Source organism: Myxocyprinus asiaticus, chromosome 16, assembly GCF_019703515.2.
Source record: "Myxocyprinus asiaticus isolate MX2 ecotype Aquarium Trade chromosome 16, UBuf_Myxa_2, whole genome shotgun sequence".
Lineage (NCBI taxonomy): Eukaryota > Metazoa > Chordata > Actinopteri > Cypriniformes > Catostomidae > Myxocyprinus > Myxocyprinus asiaticus.
Window position 1 is genome coordinate 28,204,469 of NC_059359.1, and position 15,126 is coordinate 28,219,594.

Here is a 15,126-nt window from a genome sequence, read left to right on the forward strand (position 1 = left end):
GGAGTCTGGACATGTTTGCGAAGAAGTGGGGCAGATATCTGTCTTTTGGAGGGCTCTTGGGGAGGGACAGTGGAGAGAGAGGTGTAGGGGTTTTATGTGTGTGATTGTTTTATTTATTTTATTGTATTTTCATTTTTTTTATTAATTAATTAATTTTTGTTGTGTGTCTATGGTTGTGTGACCACTGGGGTGTTGTTGGGGGTCAGGTGGTGGGGGGGGGGGGTTAGTGGGGGTTGTATATTGATTCTGTAAATTTGTGTTCTGCTATGTATATATTTAATGGTTGAATCAATAAAAATGTTAATCGGAAAAAAAAGGGTAATTACGATACATCTCCACTTTATACAGAGCACCCCCACTATTCAGAATTCAGAATATTATTCAGAATATTATAGAAGCACCCTCAGTGATGTTGTTCTGGAACCGGGCCTGACTTTAGATGTTATAAATTGCCAAATGTGTTTGAAACCCTTTTCTGAAGTAGTTATTTTGAGTAAGCATCATCTTAATTTGTTACTCAAAAAAGCATCATGCTGTCTCAAAATTATTCACATTAGTTAACAAATTTTGCACTGTAACTTATGCCACTATATCAACATGATATCACTTTAAATCTCCTTGGGGCATTTTACTCCAAGTCTGGGTAAAAGGATCCCTCACCGCCATTTTTTAAAAATGTAATTTTAATCAAAACAACATTCTACTATTATTTATTTTCACACAAATTATGTTGCACCATTAATATTAAACAAAATGAAGAAAAAAAAATCTATGTGGAAACATTTTGTAACCAGAAAGAAAGCTAATTTTCCTTAAGGTGTGCCTTTCGCCCCGTTTTACCCTACTTATTCTGTGAACTGTATTGTACAGGAAAATGAATATATACATATTTACACACACCATATTTTTAATAGAAGGGATGTCACAATAGCAATATTATATGGTTGTTTTCCCCATCTTCCCCTACTATGTAACAGAACAGTGCAGTTGTTCCAAATGTTATCTTTTTGTGGGTAAGGTTTATATATATACAGTATATATATATATATACTGGCTAAAGGAGTAGTTGGAGAAAATGTGGTTCGCCTCTGACCAACCACCCTTCACATCATTTTGTTTAATTCAATGGGAATTTGAGGGTGTTATTTTCATTAACACTGGCTCTACTGGAACTATAATAAGACCAGAATATGAAGACAGAATCAGTCTGAACAGTACTACTTTTGCTCTCGAGCTCAGGAACCTGAGTCTGAAAAATTCTGGAAAATACAATCTGACGGCAGTTACTGGTAATTTTGACAACCTTAAAGGAGAAATTTCACTAGAAGTGTTTGGTGAGTATGTTGCTCAAACGTGGTTTAGTATTTGAGCATTAAGGCCTAATATGTGGTGATAATGATATGGTTATTTAGTAAGTATGTAAAAGATTCTTAAAGCAGTATTACAGGGTTTTTCCTGGGTCAAAAATGGTCTTTGGTGGTGGCTGGCATACTGTATATATAGCCATGCATATTCTCAAAGTTGGTTTATTACATAATTAGGAATGAATTAATATGTAGCATTATTACTTTATTGCATTTCATGTTTATTATGATTTGATGATCTGGAATGATTTGGAACTCACCTGGAACTTTCTGAATTTGACACAGATTTGTTTTTTACTTTAAGGTGCTATGTGAAATCAAACTAAACTTAATTTAATTAACACCTTATTTCTATAGGAATAGTTAAACTATTCTGAATATACCCATGAGTAGACCACTTTACTGAGTTGGGACTTTATCCACACCATAACAGATATTGTTTTCCTTTTATCACACTCTTAATCATTTTAGTAATCTTTAGGATTATCTGAAGGCAAACCAGACTAGTTTATTTCCTAATATCAAACATAATTCGAACAGAACATAATTAAGAACATCATTTTCTTTTTAACAAAGATTTTGTCCATTAATCTTGGAGGTCCAGACTTTAAAACACTTTATATAGGCTCCTTGCCCTTATATTTACAGTGCAGTGTCATATAAGCAAAGGTAAGACTATGGATGGCTTGTCTTTCTAAAAAATAAATTATAGTATTTGCTATGAAGCAATAGTAGCCTAAGCAAATTTAGAAACCTTAACAACATGTCACGGATCCTTCTGGCCCACCTACCAATTTCACTCAACCCTCTCACTCGCTTGAGTACTGATCACCCACACCTGCCTCCAATCACTGCATCAATCAACCCCTCTATATAAACCTCACTCCCTTCCATTCTGTGTCTGGTCTCAACTTTGTGTACAGATTCACTTACCCGTATCTCCAGTGTTCGTTAAGCACCATAACATTTCCTTTCCTGTGTCCATTTCCTCAGCGCAAGCTTTGTTGTTGCAAACTCTCCACCTCAAGGAAAGTCACCATCTCTGTTAGCATTAGTCTTCATCATGTAAACTATCACCACTACAACCCAGTACTGTCATGCCATCACTTACCTGCTGTCTTTGTGTGTCAATAAATACCTGCTTGGGTTCAAACATCATCCTCGAGTCTGAGTATATGTTACACTAAAACTGCCAAAGTCTAATAGATTATACCTAATTGATTATTGAATAAAAAAAATGTTTTTTATTTATTTATTTATTTATTTATTTTTTTTAAATACCACAGTTACTGTTTTTACTGTAAAATCATGATACATTTTAGGAAGGATGCTGATGTGTAATATGAAAAACCTTTATACTGACACACGGCACAAAGTTTTCTCTTTTCCTCCCCATTGCTGTTTATAATATTGGGACTGTCGACTGTTTGAGAGGTTTGACTTTCTCCATAGTGCTTTAAACTAGAAAATTCTCAAAAGTATTCAAATGGGTCACATAAGCTTTATGGTCTGTGCCACCGGGGGATACTGAACGAAGTCCAGTTGACATGCTTGTTCCAGAGATACAGAAGGATAGAGCAGAGCGGATCTCTTGTGCGAGTGGTTCTGTGATGGCTTGCAACACACTCGTGCAAAATCAAGCTTCAATTGCACAGCACAAATGTATGTTTCAGACAAGAAGCTGTTTTAGTGCATATAAAGCACTAAAAGTTAGATGAATATTATCTTTTTTAAATTCAGTGCAGGAAAAACTCTGATTTTCATTTCGAGTCAGTCACTTCGACACTGCTTCAGTAGCTGATGCTATGGGAACTTCTCTCAGCAGTGGCAATCTCAAAAGCCCTTTAAAATCATGCCAATTTATTGGCAGATGGCACTTGACTCCCTCGATGCATGTGTCATCACAGGCATATAAACCCAAGCGCTGTGCCATTACATCAGATTTTTTCTCTTCAGGGTCGTGAATACATGTCTCGTGCTCTGGACTCCCAAATCTTTGCTTCGTAGTTGATATTGCACAACTTAACAGTGAGTGTATTATTTCTGCCTGTGCTCTGATGAACAGCTTATCCTTTATCACTGCTGCATTTGAAACGCTATTGATATTGTGATTGTTGTTGTGTGTTTTATTACAGGTAAAGCACATGTAAGAGCCTTTTGTTGTAACAATGTCTTTTTCAAGATACCGTTTTACAAATGTTTTCCACCTTGTGACCATTATATCCCTCTGTCTGATGGGCATGAATATTATGCCTGGGCCAAGACCACACAGAAGCGGCACTCGTTGAGACTGGTTGCATTCATTGTGAATGCATGAAACTCAAGAAGCTTTCCTCGTGGCTCGCATTCTTTCTGAATGATGACGATCCCCCTCTCTCCAACATACTCCTTATGTGAATCCTGAGGGAGTTTAAGGAGGAATTTTCACCAGCGCAAGTCTTGTGTGCCTCCCCGCCTCAACTTCAGCCGTCTTCACACGTTGAATTCACCAGTGGCGATCTGTGGCCCACAGTTGGCACACACGGTAGATCACATTCGCCAGTGGTGATGAAGACGGTGGCGCTATATCGCTCACAGCGTCTGAAGTGTCTCACTTGGCTGATGAGTTTGTTAGTGTTTCCCCCCACATGGAGGAATTCAATACTAAAATTTCTGAAGCTGAGCTGGCTCAGGTGCTCTCTCGGGCACTGAGAAACTGCAGCTTGGGTGGCCAGCTTCAAGTGGGCCAGAGCGCTCTCGTCTGGATGAACGGTTTCTTCCAAGTCGGTGTGACTCCGAGTCATGCCACCCGGTACCATTTTTCTCTTTGGTTCAACTTAACAGAAATTCGCAGTAGTTACAACGCTGTCATCGCCTCTTTTTCGGTGATGCCATGAGTGTCTTTACTGAGCGGTTTCAAATGGCTAAAAAACAGTTGCAAGCATACAAACACCTTTTGCACAAAAGCACAGGTGAGGTGCTTTTGCTCCTGGAATTGAAAAGATGGTTGTCACGTTCCATTAAAGCTTTCAGACCTTGTTGCGGATGCTGGAGGCTTAAGTATATGCACAAAAATGAGCTCCTCTAGTTCCAAATGTGAACTTAGTTGTACTAGTCGACTGCACCCCAACGGTGGGCAGTGTTCAGGTCCCGTTGAGCACAGATGAGCCACTGTGTCCTGTGGCACGGCCTTTCAGGCATTACCAGTTGAGTTCTACGCACAGTCGAACACAGCTATTGTTTGATGTCCTTCCTCTGGACTGGTTTGTGTTGATCAACCTAAAAAATGCAATCTTTCAAATGCAAATTGCTCCTTGTCACATTGAGCAGCGATGTGTATTGAATTGCAAAGATGACTGGTTGCTGTAAGCACTGTTAGAGGTTTCAGTGGGCTCTGGGATGATGGCTGCAGTCACTCTGTCTAGCCATGCTAGCGATTTGGAAAATGCCTGTGTTTTATCAGAAAGGTGTTACACTCAGCCAGGTGGCCAGATGCAAAGTTGTCACAACGGATGCATCCAGTACAGCTTGTGCCCTGTGTGACTGCCCTCTTGCCTTCGGCTCCTGGACAGGTCTATGAGTGGCGTAGCAATTAAATTGCCTGGAACTGCTTGCAGTCTTCCAAGCTTTCAAAGCACTTCTGTCAGTCATGAAGGGCTTTCACTTACTGATCGGAACAGACAATACTGCAGTGGTGGCATGCATAAACCACGAGGGAGGAGTGCAGTTGCGGCCAATGTTGAGCTTGGCGCCTGCTTCTCCTTTGGTGCGAGAAGCATCTCCTGTCTGTAAGTGCAGTACTCTTCACCAGTCACCTGAACTGTGAAGCGGATTTACTCTTCTGCAGGGTATCAGCCAGGGGAAGTGGAGGCTTCACCATCAGATGGTTCTGAGGATTTGGGAGGTATTCGGGGAAGCTAAAGTGGGTTTGCTTTGGATGTTTCTTTTCTTTCTTTCCATGTCCTATTTTTCCAATGTGAAGGGGGGGCTTGTTGATGCCTTTTAACTATCCTTTTAGCTAGTAGGCATTGCCTTGTGAATGTGAATCAGTAGCACAGTGCTGTGCAATACGATTCCCATACCATCCATACTGATGCAGCAATGAAGTGACCGACTTTAAAGGGAAAGTCTCTGTTATGACTGTAACCTTTTTGCCCTGAAATAAGGGAACAAGACGCTGCATTCGCTAGCAGCACTACTGATCTCTCACTTTTAAGGGTCCGAGAAATGCGCTGTCTTTCCTTCAGTCAAAAAATCCAAATCAGCGTCTTGTTTCCTCCTTTCAGGGAACCAAGGTTACAACTGTAACCAAGATGATATTTTTGGCCATTTAATATGTTCTACAGTATATTAAACAGAAATTGGGGATTCAAAATAAAATTTCAAATACATTATGTTAGTTAAAGGGGTGTGGTGACCAGAGAGTTAATGTAATGTAATGCTATGTAATATTGCCTTAATCTTGTAAAGGACTTTGTTCTTTTACTATTATACTCTAAAAATGGCCAGGATTTTACCAACTTTAACAGCAGTAAGAGAGCAATACTATTGTGATGTGCTAAATGTTTGTTGTCTCTAATGAAATGTTATTAACAACTACTGTGCCATGAATAATTTACGTGGTTGCATTTCTGTATTATTTGCTGGGTTATTTTGCTTTTGCTGACGTTGCTGCTTTTAGTTACTTGTTTAGAAGTAAAACAAATTCTGGAATCACCAGAAAACACTCAGATCACGACAATAATATTACACCCCAAAATGTCAATTGTTATAGTCAGTAATTTGCCAAGGTTCTACATTAAGGTGCATTAAAGTTTTCAATAAAAAGGATTGAAAAGGACTGAAATCCACAAAATTTGAATTGCATTTTCAACATTCAGCACTCGTTTTTAGAGCCAGTGTTTTTGTATTTTTTCTCTTGCTTGCACAGAAAGAATATCTGGTGCCAGTCTTAATGGGCCAGAAGAATTATTAGTAAGGGTAAATGTACTAACATAACTTCTGAAGCAAATGGCAACATTACCTCAGTCCAGTGGAGAAAGGATGGCAGTCCTCTGTATCCCAGCATCACTTTCTCATCTGATAACAGATCAGTGATGATCAGTCCAGTGAGGAGATCAGACAGTGGAGAATATCAATGTACATTAAGAAATCCTGTCAGTTCTGAGACTGCCAAACTCAACCTTATCATCAACTGTGAGTTTTAAAGCATTCAAAGATTAAGATGGTTTACACTCAAATTTTATTCAGTTTAAATTAAGGTCTGTTGTTGCCTATAACAATGAGTGTCTTGTCTCTGTTATAGATTGACCAGAAGATGTTAGTATAAATGGTCAGAATGAGGTGTGTTTAGATGATCCTGTGTTACTGACATGCTCTGCAATTTCTGCACCTCCTGCCTCATATACCTGAAAGTTTAAAGGGATAGACACCACTGTGACCACAGACCTGCACAGCCTGGAATAATGTCACCAAGAAAAATGTTTCACACCTCCATTCTTTATTAGTAAAGGTAAGCATTAATGGAAACTAACTCTACAGTAAATGTGTTGTAAACTCGACATACTAGAACACTTCTTTAACCATAATCCACTCCTTATACAAAGGCAATTTTGTATTATTATTTAAAATTAATAATTTCTATTAAAACATTGTTTTCTCTTTCTTAAGCTCATTCTTGTATCTTTAACATAGAAGGTGGTGGAGATGGTGGTAGTGGAGGAAGAGGACTGACGACAGGAGCAATAACTGGGATTGCCATTGGGGTTTTAGTGGCAGTTGCAGACATTTGGGGTTTGATTGTCTATTCTACAAAAAATAAGAAAATGTGAGTAAATTTGGATCCTCACTGAGTAATTTGTGATCACAGCTTTGATTTAACACACATTTCACTTTTGGCAACAGGTTCCAAAAAGGTCTTTAATAAATCTGCTTTATAAGTTTGTGTCAAGATCCATGTGATCTTTTAACCTTGGAAAAATAATTTTCCCATTAATTTACAGTATGATACTATTCTCAAGATTGTGTCCTGTTACAGTGTCTTTCCCCCAAAAACATGTTAATGTTTTTGTGGCACACTTAATTACAAAATGTAAGGGACCTGAGTGAAGCATTCTTAACTGTTATGAGTTGTATTTTTTGTGAGACAAAAAATAATGGATAAAAAAAAATATATAAGTGTTGTAACACAATTCATTTGTCTTTACACTGAAGCCCAAAACTAAGTATCGGACAAAATGGACCAGCCAGTGGAGGTATGTTTTTACTTATTCATAATGCCAACATGAATATGTTCTGATTAAAGCAACACAACTGACTCATTTTAAAATATGGTTATATTTGTTTTAGCTGTAGGAGCAGATTTCTTTGGTGTCATGTCTTCTCCAATAATATAGGTTGACCAACATAATGACCACTCCCAAATCAGTTTAACTATTGGAAGCATTTTGTGTTATGGTAACATTTTCATATTTTATATAATTCAGTACATATTTCTCTCAGTAACAAACTTGTGACATATTTCTTTCTTAAAACAGCATCACAGAGCGGACAAGAACCCGTGAGTAACAAAATTTTTATTTAAACAATTTTTACACTTTTTCTTTTCTTTTTTCTTTTGCTTGAAATTGCATATTCGCTGGGGTTGGTGATTGTAAATGAGAACGCTCCCAAAGTTGTTGACTGGGGCCTCGTGCCGCCCCCCTGCAAGATGCTGCCCTGGGCAATTGCCCACGTCACCCATGCCTAAATCCGCCATTGCATCACTGTGCCTTTTAAATAATTATACTTGTTGTATAATGTTGTTGATATTGTAATTAGAAGAACAGTTCCTTATTTCACAGTCACAGATATTGAAATATTGAAGAGGTTCAGATCCATCATTGACAATATATTGGCGCATCTTAAGAAATTAAATATTACTGGTAGACAGGCAGAAATGTGTATACCTTAAACATAAAGACAGGTATATTAATATACTAAGAAGCATATTAAAGAAAGGAGTACTAATATTAAATAATTGGAATATATGTGCAGGCCCACTGTGGCTGCTTTCACACTGGGATGCTTGTTATTCACAAAGTTCTATACATTTCCTGGCCCTTTTGTGTTGTGTGTCCAATACTTTTGTTAATTTGGTAATTTTTTTAGCTACTAATAAGAGTGTTGCATTCTAAGCTCAATTAAGAAATGTTACCATATTTAAATCCATTTCCTGGATTTCCTCTGAATTTCCCCCCAAATCAGGGCAAAATATTAAAAATGAAGTCAGGTTTAGATACAGATACCATGTGTTGCATGTAATATGTTCTCTATAAAATGCTGTGAAGTCCATTTTTTGTGCCAAATTATGTTTTTGTTTATAAGATTTTGTTTCTATTTGCATCATATACATCAGTTTCTCAGAAATCAAATGACATGTACTCCTGCATCGTTTCTTTCTTGCACCAGGCTGATCAAACAAATATAAATATATGATAATAAAGAAATAAAGCACAGAGTTTGCATTTATGACTAAATTGACCTTAAAACATAAACTTTGTTCAGGGAAATGAAATAAGGAATTGGCTTTGACATGTTTTGTTTGGTTTGTTTTGATTAGCAAATGCATTTTTTATGAAATAACATTTGTATAGATGTTATGTTGTATATTATATAAATTGTATATTAATTTAAGCAATATTTCAATATGTACTGTTATTGAAATGTCCCACTTTTTTAATTGCATTGGTCATCGTCTCTTTCAATTAATACAATTTAACTACTGTTATTTATAATTAATGTAAACTAACGTCAGGTTAATTTTCATTTCCATTGCATTCCATTCCATTTCTTTCTCATCTCATCTTCTGGTACTGGTTTGTAGCTCTTTTGAATATTCCAGAGAACAATAAATGTGCACCATATTTTGTTTTTATTATGTTATGATACCATATGCTCTGATTTGCATTCATAAAGACAGGTGTGTTGAGTTAAACTTTAACTTTTAAAGTGTTGCTTCATGGCAATACTGTATGTATGTGGTCTTTTTCATAAATCTCGAAAGAATTGAGTGACCTCAAAATATGTTCATAGAGTAATACTGAGCAGGGTTTTATCACTTTTTTTATGAATTACTTGCCATGCCATGAATTACTTTAATTTTTTTATATACACTGTTTTTGTAGCACCCCTTCCTACAAAAAAAGCATTTCAAAGACCTTAATCATACTACAAAATATGACACAAAACAACGTGCAACCATAACCAATAATTTATTTTTAACTTAACATTAATCTAACCTGACTGTGGCACTGTTTTAAAATCATATTGACATAATACAATACATCTGAAGTAACTTTTCCAGGTGGACTTTATTCATATGAGTGTCTCCTGGAGGGTTTTGATGACTGAACTGTTGCAGCTACAGATAATTTAGCTCAGTGTGTGAGAGAATGTGCAATGTCTTAATCTATATTGTGAAACTCTGTAATATCTGATAAATATAGCCTGGGGCACTGTGTGCAACAGGCAGGCAGTCTCGGGGCTCTGGACGGGGACTCCTTTGGCACATCAACTGCTTAGAGTTGCTGTCGGTGTTGCTGGCCCTGAGGAGGCTTTGGCTGTTGATTCAGGGCAAGCATGTGTTGGTCCAGACTGACAACACAGCGACCGTAGCATACATAAATAGCCAAGGCGGTGTACGCTCGCGTCGCATGTCGCAACTCGCCCACTGCTCTTCCTTTGGAGTCAGCATATGTTGAAGTCTCTGCAAGCCACTCACCTTCCAGGAGTCCTCAACTGTGCAGCGGTCATGCTCTCATGGCAGGTAACACTCCACATGGAGTGGGGACTCCACCCCCACGTAGTCTAGCTGGTTTTTGAGAGATTTGGGGAGGCGCAGGTAGACCTGTTCACCTCCCAAGTATCCTCTCACTGCCCCCTTTGGTACTCCCTGTCCGAGGCCCCCCTCGGCGCAGATGCCTTGGCACACAGCTGGCCTCGGGGGCTGCGCAAGTATGCGTCTCCTCCAGTGAGCCTCATTGCACAGATTCTGTGCAAAGTCAGGGAGGATGTGCAGCAAGTCCTGTTCATTGCGCCGTACTGGCCCAACTGGACTTGGTTCTGATGCTTCTGGCAGTAGCACCTCCCTGGCGCATTCCCCTGAGGCAGGACCTTCTCAGGGGCAGGACACACTCCAGCACCCGTGGCCAGACCTCTGGAATCTCCACATCTGGCTCTTGGACGAGACGTGGAAGACCTAGCGGGTCTTCCGCCAGCGGTGGTAAATACGATCACTCAGGCCAGAGCCCCCTCTACTAGGCAGCTGTATGCCTTGATGTGGCATCTCTTCGCAAACTGGTGTTCTTCCCGTGGTGAAGACCCACAGAGATGTGCCGTCAGTTTTGTTCTGTCTTTCCTTCAGGAAGGGCTGGGGAGACAGCTGTCTCCCTCTACCCTGAAAGTGTACGTGGCTGCCATAGCAGCTTACCACGATACACTGGACAGGAGACCCTCACGACAGTGTGACCTGATCAACAGTTTCCTCAAGGGTGCGAGGAGGTTGAATCCTTCTATCCCGTGCCTGATTCTCTCTTGGGTTATCTCTGTGGTCCTACCTGCCCTACATAGAGACCCCTTTGAGTCCCTGGAGCAGGCCAAGCTCAGCAATTTTTCTCTGAAGACGGCCCCCCTGGTGGCGCTCATTTTCATCAAAAGGGTGGGGGACCTGCAGGCACTCTCTGTTACCAGCGAATGCCTAGAGTTCGGGCTGGCACACTGTCACATGATCTTGAGATCCCGGCCCGGTTACGTGCCCAAAGTTCTCACCACTCCTTTTCGGGACCAGGTCGTGAACCCGCAAGCACCCCCTTCAGAGGAGGAATACCCCGCCTTGTCGTTGCTGTGTCCAGTTCACGCCCTGCGCATCTATCTGGACTGCAAGCAGAGCTTTAGATGCTCGGAGCAGCTCTTTGTCTGTTTTGGAGGACAGCAGAAGGGGAAAGCTATCCCCAAGCAGAGGCTAGCCCATTGGATTGTAGATGCCGTTTCTCTCGCATACCAATCTCAGGACTTGCCGTGCCCCTTGGGAGTCTGGGCGCACTCTACTAGAGGTGTTGCATCCTCCTAGGTACTGGCAAGAGGGGGCCTCTCTAGCAGACATATGCAGAGCTGTGGGTTGGGCTACACCCAACACCTTTGCAAGGTTTTATAACCTACGCATAGACCCGGTTTTGACCCGAGTGTTACACGGTAACAGCAGGTAGACCGGGCGGCAAGTTGGGTGTATCACTTGCATTGTGCCTTTTTCCCTTTTTCAAAGTTGATAATGTGCGCATTTTTGTCCACAACAGTTCCCCGTATCTGGTGAACCCCGGACGCCTCTTTAATTCTAAGCACTGTTTGGTGACGAAATTGGCGGAGGAGTTACAGCAGCAGGCCCAGTACTTGTGGTATGCCCCTTTTCAGTTGAGTCCGTGTGCTCGGGCTCAGTGCTCCATGTGAGGTGATTCCCCCTTGGTAATCCCGTATTATGAGTTTCCACTGTTTGGTTTCTCCTTAGGTGAACCCTGTGTTTCCCCTCGCCAGAGCTTTCTCTGCCTTGGACACTGTTGCTGCATACCCTCTCTGTAGATAGGGTCCTCCGGTGGTATCGTTCCATATGCGAACTTCCCCGTTGGTAAGTCCATGTGAGGTATTCTCCACATGTTAACCTCCCTCCGGTAGGATGTGGTCTCCGTAGTGCTCCCCCTCCTGGAGAGGGAAGAGCACTTCCCAGCGCTATTCTAGAAAGTGCTCGGCGGGAAATTGCTTAACAGCAATCAGGTAAGGCTCTGCCGGTAGCCTCCTTGGGTAAGTGTCTCCTCCCCCCTTAACGGGACTAGGGAGATGCTTTACCTAACTCGCAGGAAGGTCACGATGTGGTTGAGCGCTCGCTGCGAGGCACGCAGCAGCTTGCCCGTGTCCACACTTCCGTACCTCGTGACACGGTTCAGCGCCTGCAGCGTTTCCTACAGGAACCTCTAGTGTCACTACATTGACACAATGTCGAGTGAGTGACAGACAGGGAACGTCTTGGTTACTGATGTAACCTCTGTTCCCTGATGGAGGGAACGAGATGTTGTGTCCCTCCTGCTGTGGCGCTGAACTGGCCACTGACATGGCCGGGACTCTCTATCGGCTCCTCAGCATAAATCTGAATTAGTGGTGCATGCCATCTCCTTTTATACCCGTATGTCCGGGGCGAAGAGTGCAAATTCCACTCACCAATTCTTATTGGCCTTTTCTATTTTAAGCAAAGGTGATTGGGGCTCTCAAGATCGAACCCCTAGTGTCACTACATTGACACAACGTCTTGTTCCCTCCATCAGGGAACAGAGGTTACATCAGTAACCAAGACGTTTTGCAATGCGAATGCAAACACAAGCAGACAAATAATTCCTGACAATGCTGTGCATTAGATTAAGCTGGCACAGACACTGGTTTATTTGGTCTTCTATTGCTCATTGCAGATAGAATTGTTACACTTTAGATATCCATCCCATGTAATGACTAACTTATGTCACATATACTTTTTTGATCTGTTGACAGAGAACAGACAGAGTACTATAGTTTACTGATTGGTTAAGTTAAAGCAAAATCAACCAACTGTTCCATTTTCAGTGGTGACAAATTATGAAAACATCACCTATCAATGTTTGTATGTGTATTTTATGCAAACATGTCCATTTCCCTGATGCATTACATTTTGACTTTCCACTGAATTCTGGAACAGAAGGATGCATGGTATCACCTGGTTTCTAAACAGTGAGAATGCTGGCATTGTTTTATCAGTTAAGTCCAAAGGCATGCTTCACTAATGAAACACAGTTTTAAATGCTGAATCTCTGATGGTCATTTTAAGCAGTGGGTTATCTGGAAAGAGCACACAGGAAAGAATATCAGAATTTACCCAAGGTGTGTACAGGAGGGGTGGAAGACCAGGACTAATGGAGCAAAAGAAATACTAGGTTTCAATGGGGGGAAACAGAAGAAGAAAGGGGTATTACTGTGTTTTGAACAAAGCATTGTGAAGCAACTATTCAAATAGACTGTCTACAGTTTTAAAGTCAACATGATATGGCAGTAGCACCCAGACAACACATATGAGTGATAAGTTCAGCTTGCATTGCCTCAAATGAACTAAATGGATTAAATGTGCTCTAATAAACATTACATAAAACTGGTAACTCACAGGACCACAAGATCACATTTTCACTTTTGTGATCACTTTAAGGTCAAATCAACAAAACAGCCTGGGATATGTGACTTATAGGGAAGCCTCTATATTGACAGTTTATAAAAATCACAAAACAAACAGTGATTCATGAATTTAACTGCACAAAAATGTATGTCAAACTGAAGTAACTAAATTACAAAGCAAACAAAATGAAGCAGGCCTAATGTTGAACATGGCTGTTCAAAGACATCACAGCTGTGTTCGGTTTACTTTCTGCACTGTGTGATGAATAGTATGTTAATCTTCTGAGATTACAAAAAAAAAAAAAAAAAAGTTCAATATATTATGAAACCAAACTGTGATTTTCAGAAATCAAAACTTCCTCCCCAACGAAAAAAATAACATTTATTGAAACTAAGATGCAAAAAACATCTCTTCCATACTTCCACACTTTTCTGATACGTGCACATGAACACATCGCTTCCCACTTTACAATACACCACCACAAGACCATAACGCCTATTCAGTATTCCAAAAACCTTGAAAGGCCTTACTGCCACCTTTGTGGAGCCAAGCACATCGGAAGAGGATGTTGAGGTGCCAAACCAGAGGGAGACGGCTGGAGCCATGATGAGGAGCATTCACTTCCGACACAGGAAGGTGTCCATCTACGTGTCGACTCTATTTGTCTCTATTCAGGCGCCTGTCTTTTTAGAAGCGGAACCTCGAGGCTCACATGGGCAAGGGCTGGACCAAGAGGGAAGCCTCCTGTTGGTGAATGTGAGTACCTTGAGTTCAGCATTCCATGCGGTCATGGGCAGCCCCTATCTGGCAATGGCGGAGTGATTGCTGCTGCAGGCGAGAGCGGGGAACAAAGTGAAAATACGAAGGTGCATGTGAAATTGCCATGGTATGACGTCTCAGTATCACCAGAACCCTATTTTGCTCAGGTCCAACTGGTAGCATGGCGGGCAGGATGGAGCCAAGAGGACGCTACAGTTCACCTGGCTCTGGTGCTTGAAGGCCCAGCGCTGCAAGTTTTGCTTGACCTCACGCTGGCAGAACAGTGTAATTACAAGGTTCTCATCTCCGCCCTCAAGCGTCAATTCGGGGAATGGCAGACCAAAGAACGGAGACGAGAGCAGTTAGCCAGCAGGCGGAGAAAGGAAGGTGAGAGTCTGGGAGTTTTAGCCGCAGATGTGCAGTTCTATGTGTGGCACGGCTATCCGCAATGTGATGTAGCTGCACAAGAGAACTTGGCCTTTCATGCATTCCTGCAAGCCCTTTTTCCTGTTCGCCTCGTTGCCCCAAAAACCTTGGCACAAGCACTGGTAGAAGTGGAGAGGGCAGAGTCTGTGTTCCTTATGGCTCGTGTACCGACGCTGTTCAACAACCCGCACGCGAGGGTGTGGCAAGCGGAGTGTGCGTACGATGGCGACAACACGGAGGTATGTCAGGTGGAGGCAGTTGGCCCTCAGTTTGAGCATAGAGAATTTCCACCAAGACAGAGGAATGGACCATCAGGCAGGAACCATGCTACCGCTGTGGGGAGATGGGGCACGTGGCTCGTGACTGTCCCTGCACCTG

At 41.4% G+C, this 15,126-nt stretch overlaps 1 pseudogene; it reads left to right on the forward strand.

The window, feature by feature from the left end:
* The first annotated feature begins 1,075 nt into the window (after window positions 1-1,075).
* On the forward strand, window positions 1,076-6,809 carry LOC127453788 (carcinoembryonic antigen-related cell adhesion molecule 1-like; annotated as a pseudogene).
* The last annotated feature ends 8,317 nt before the right edge of the window (window positions 6,810-15,126 follow it).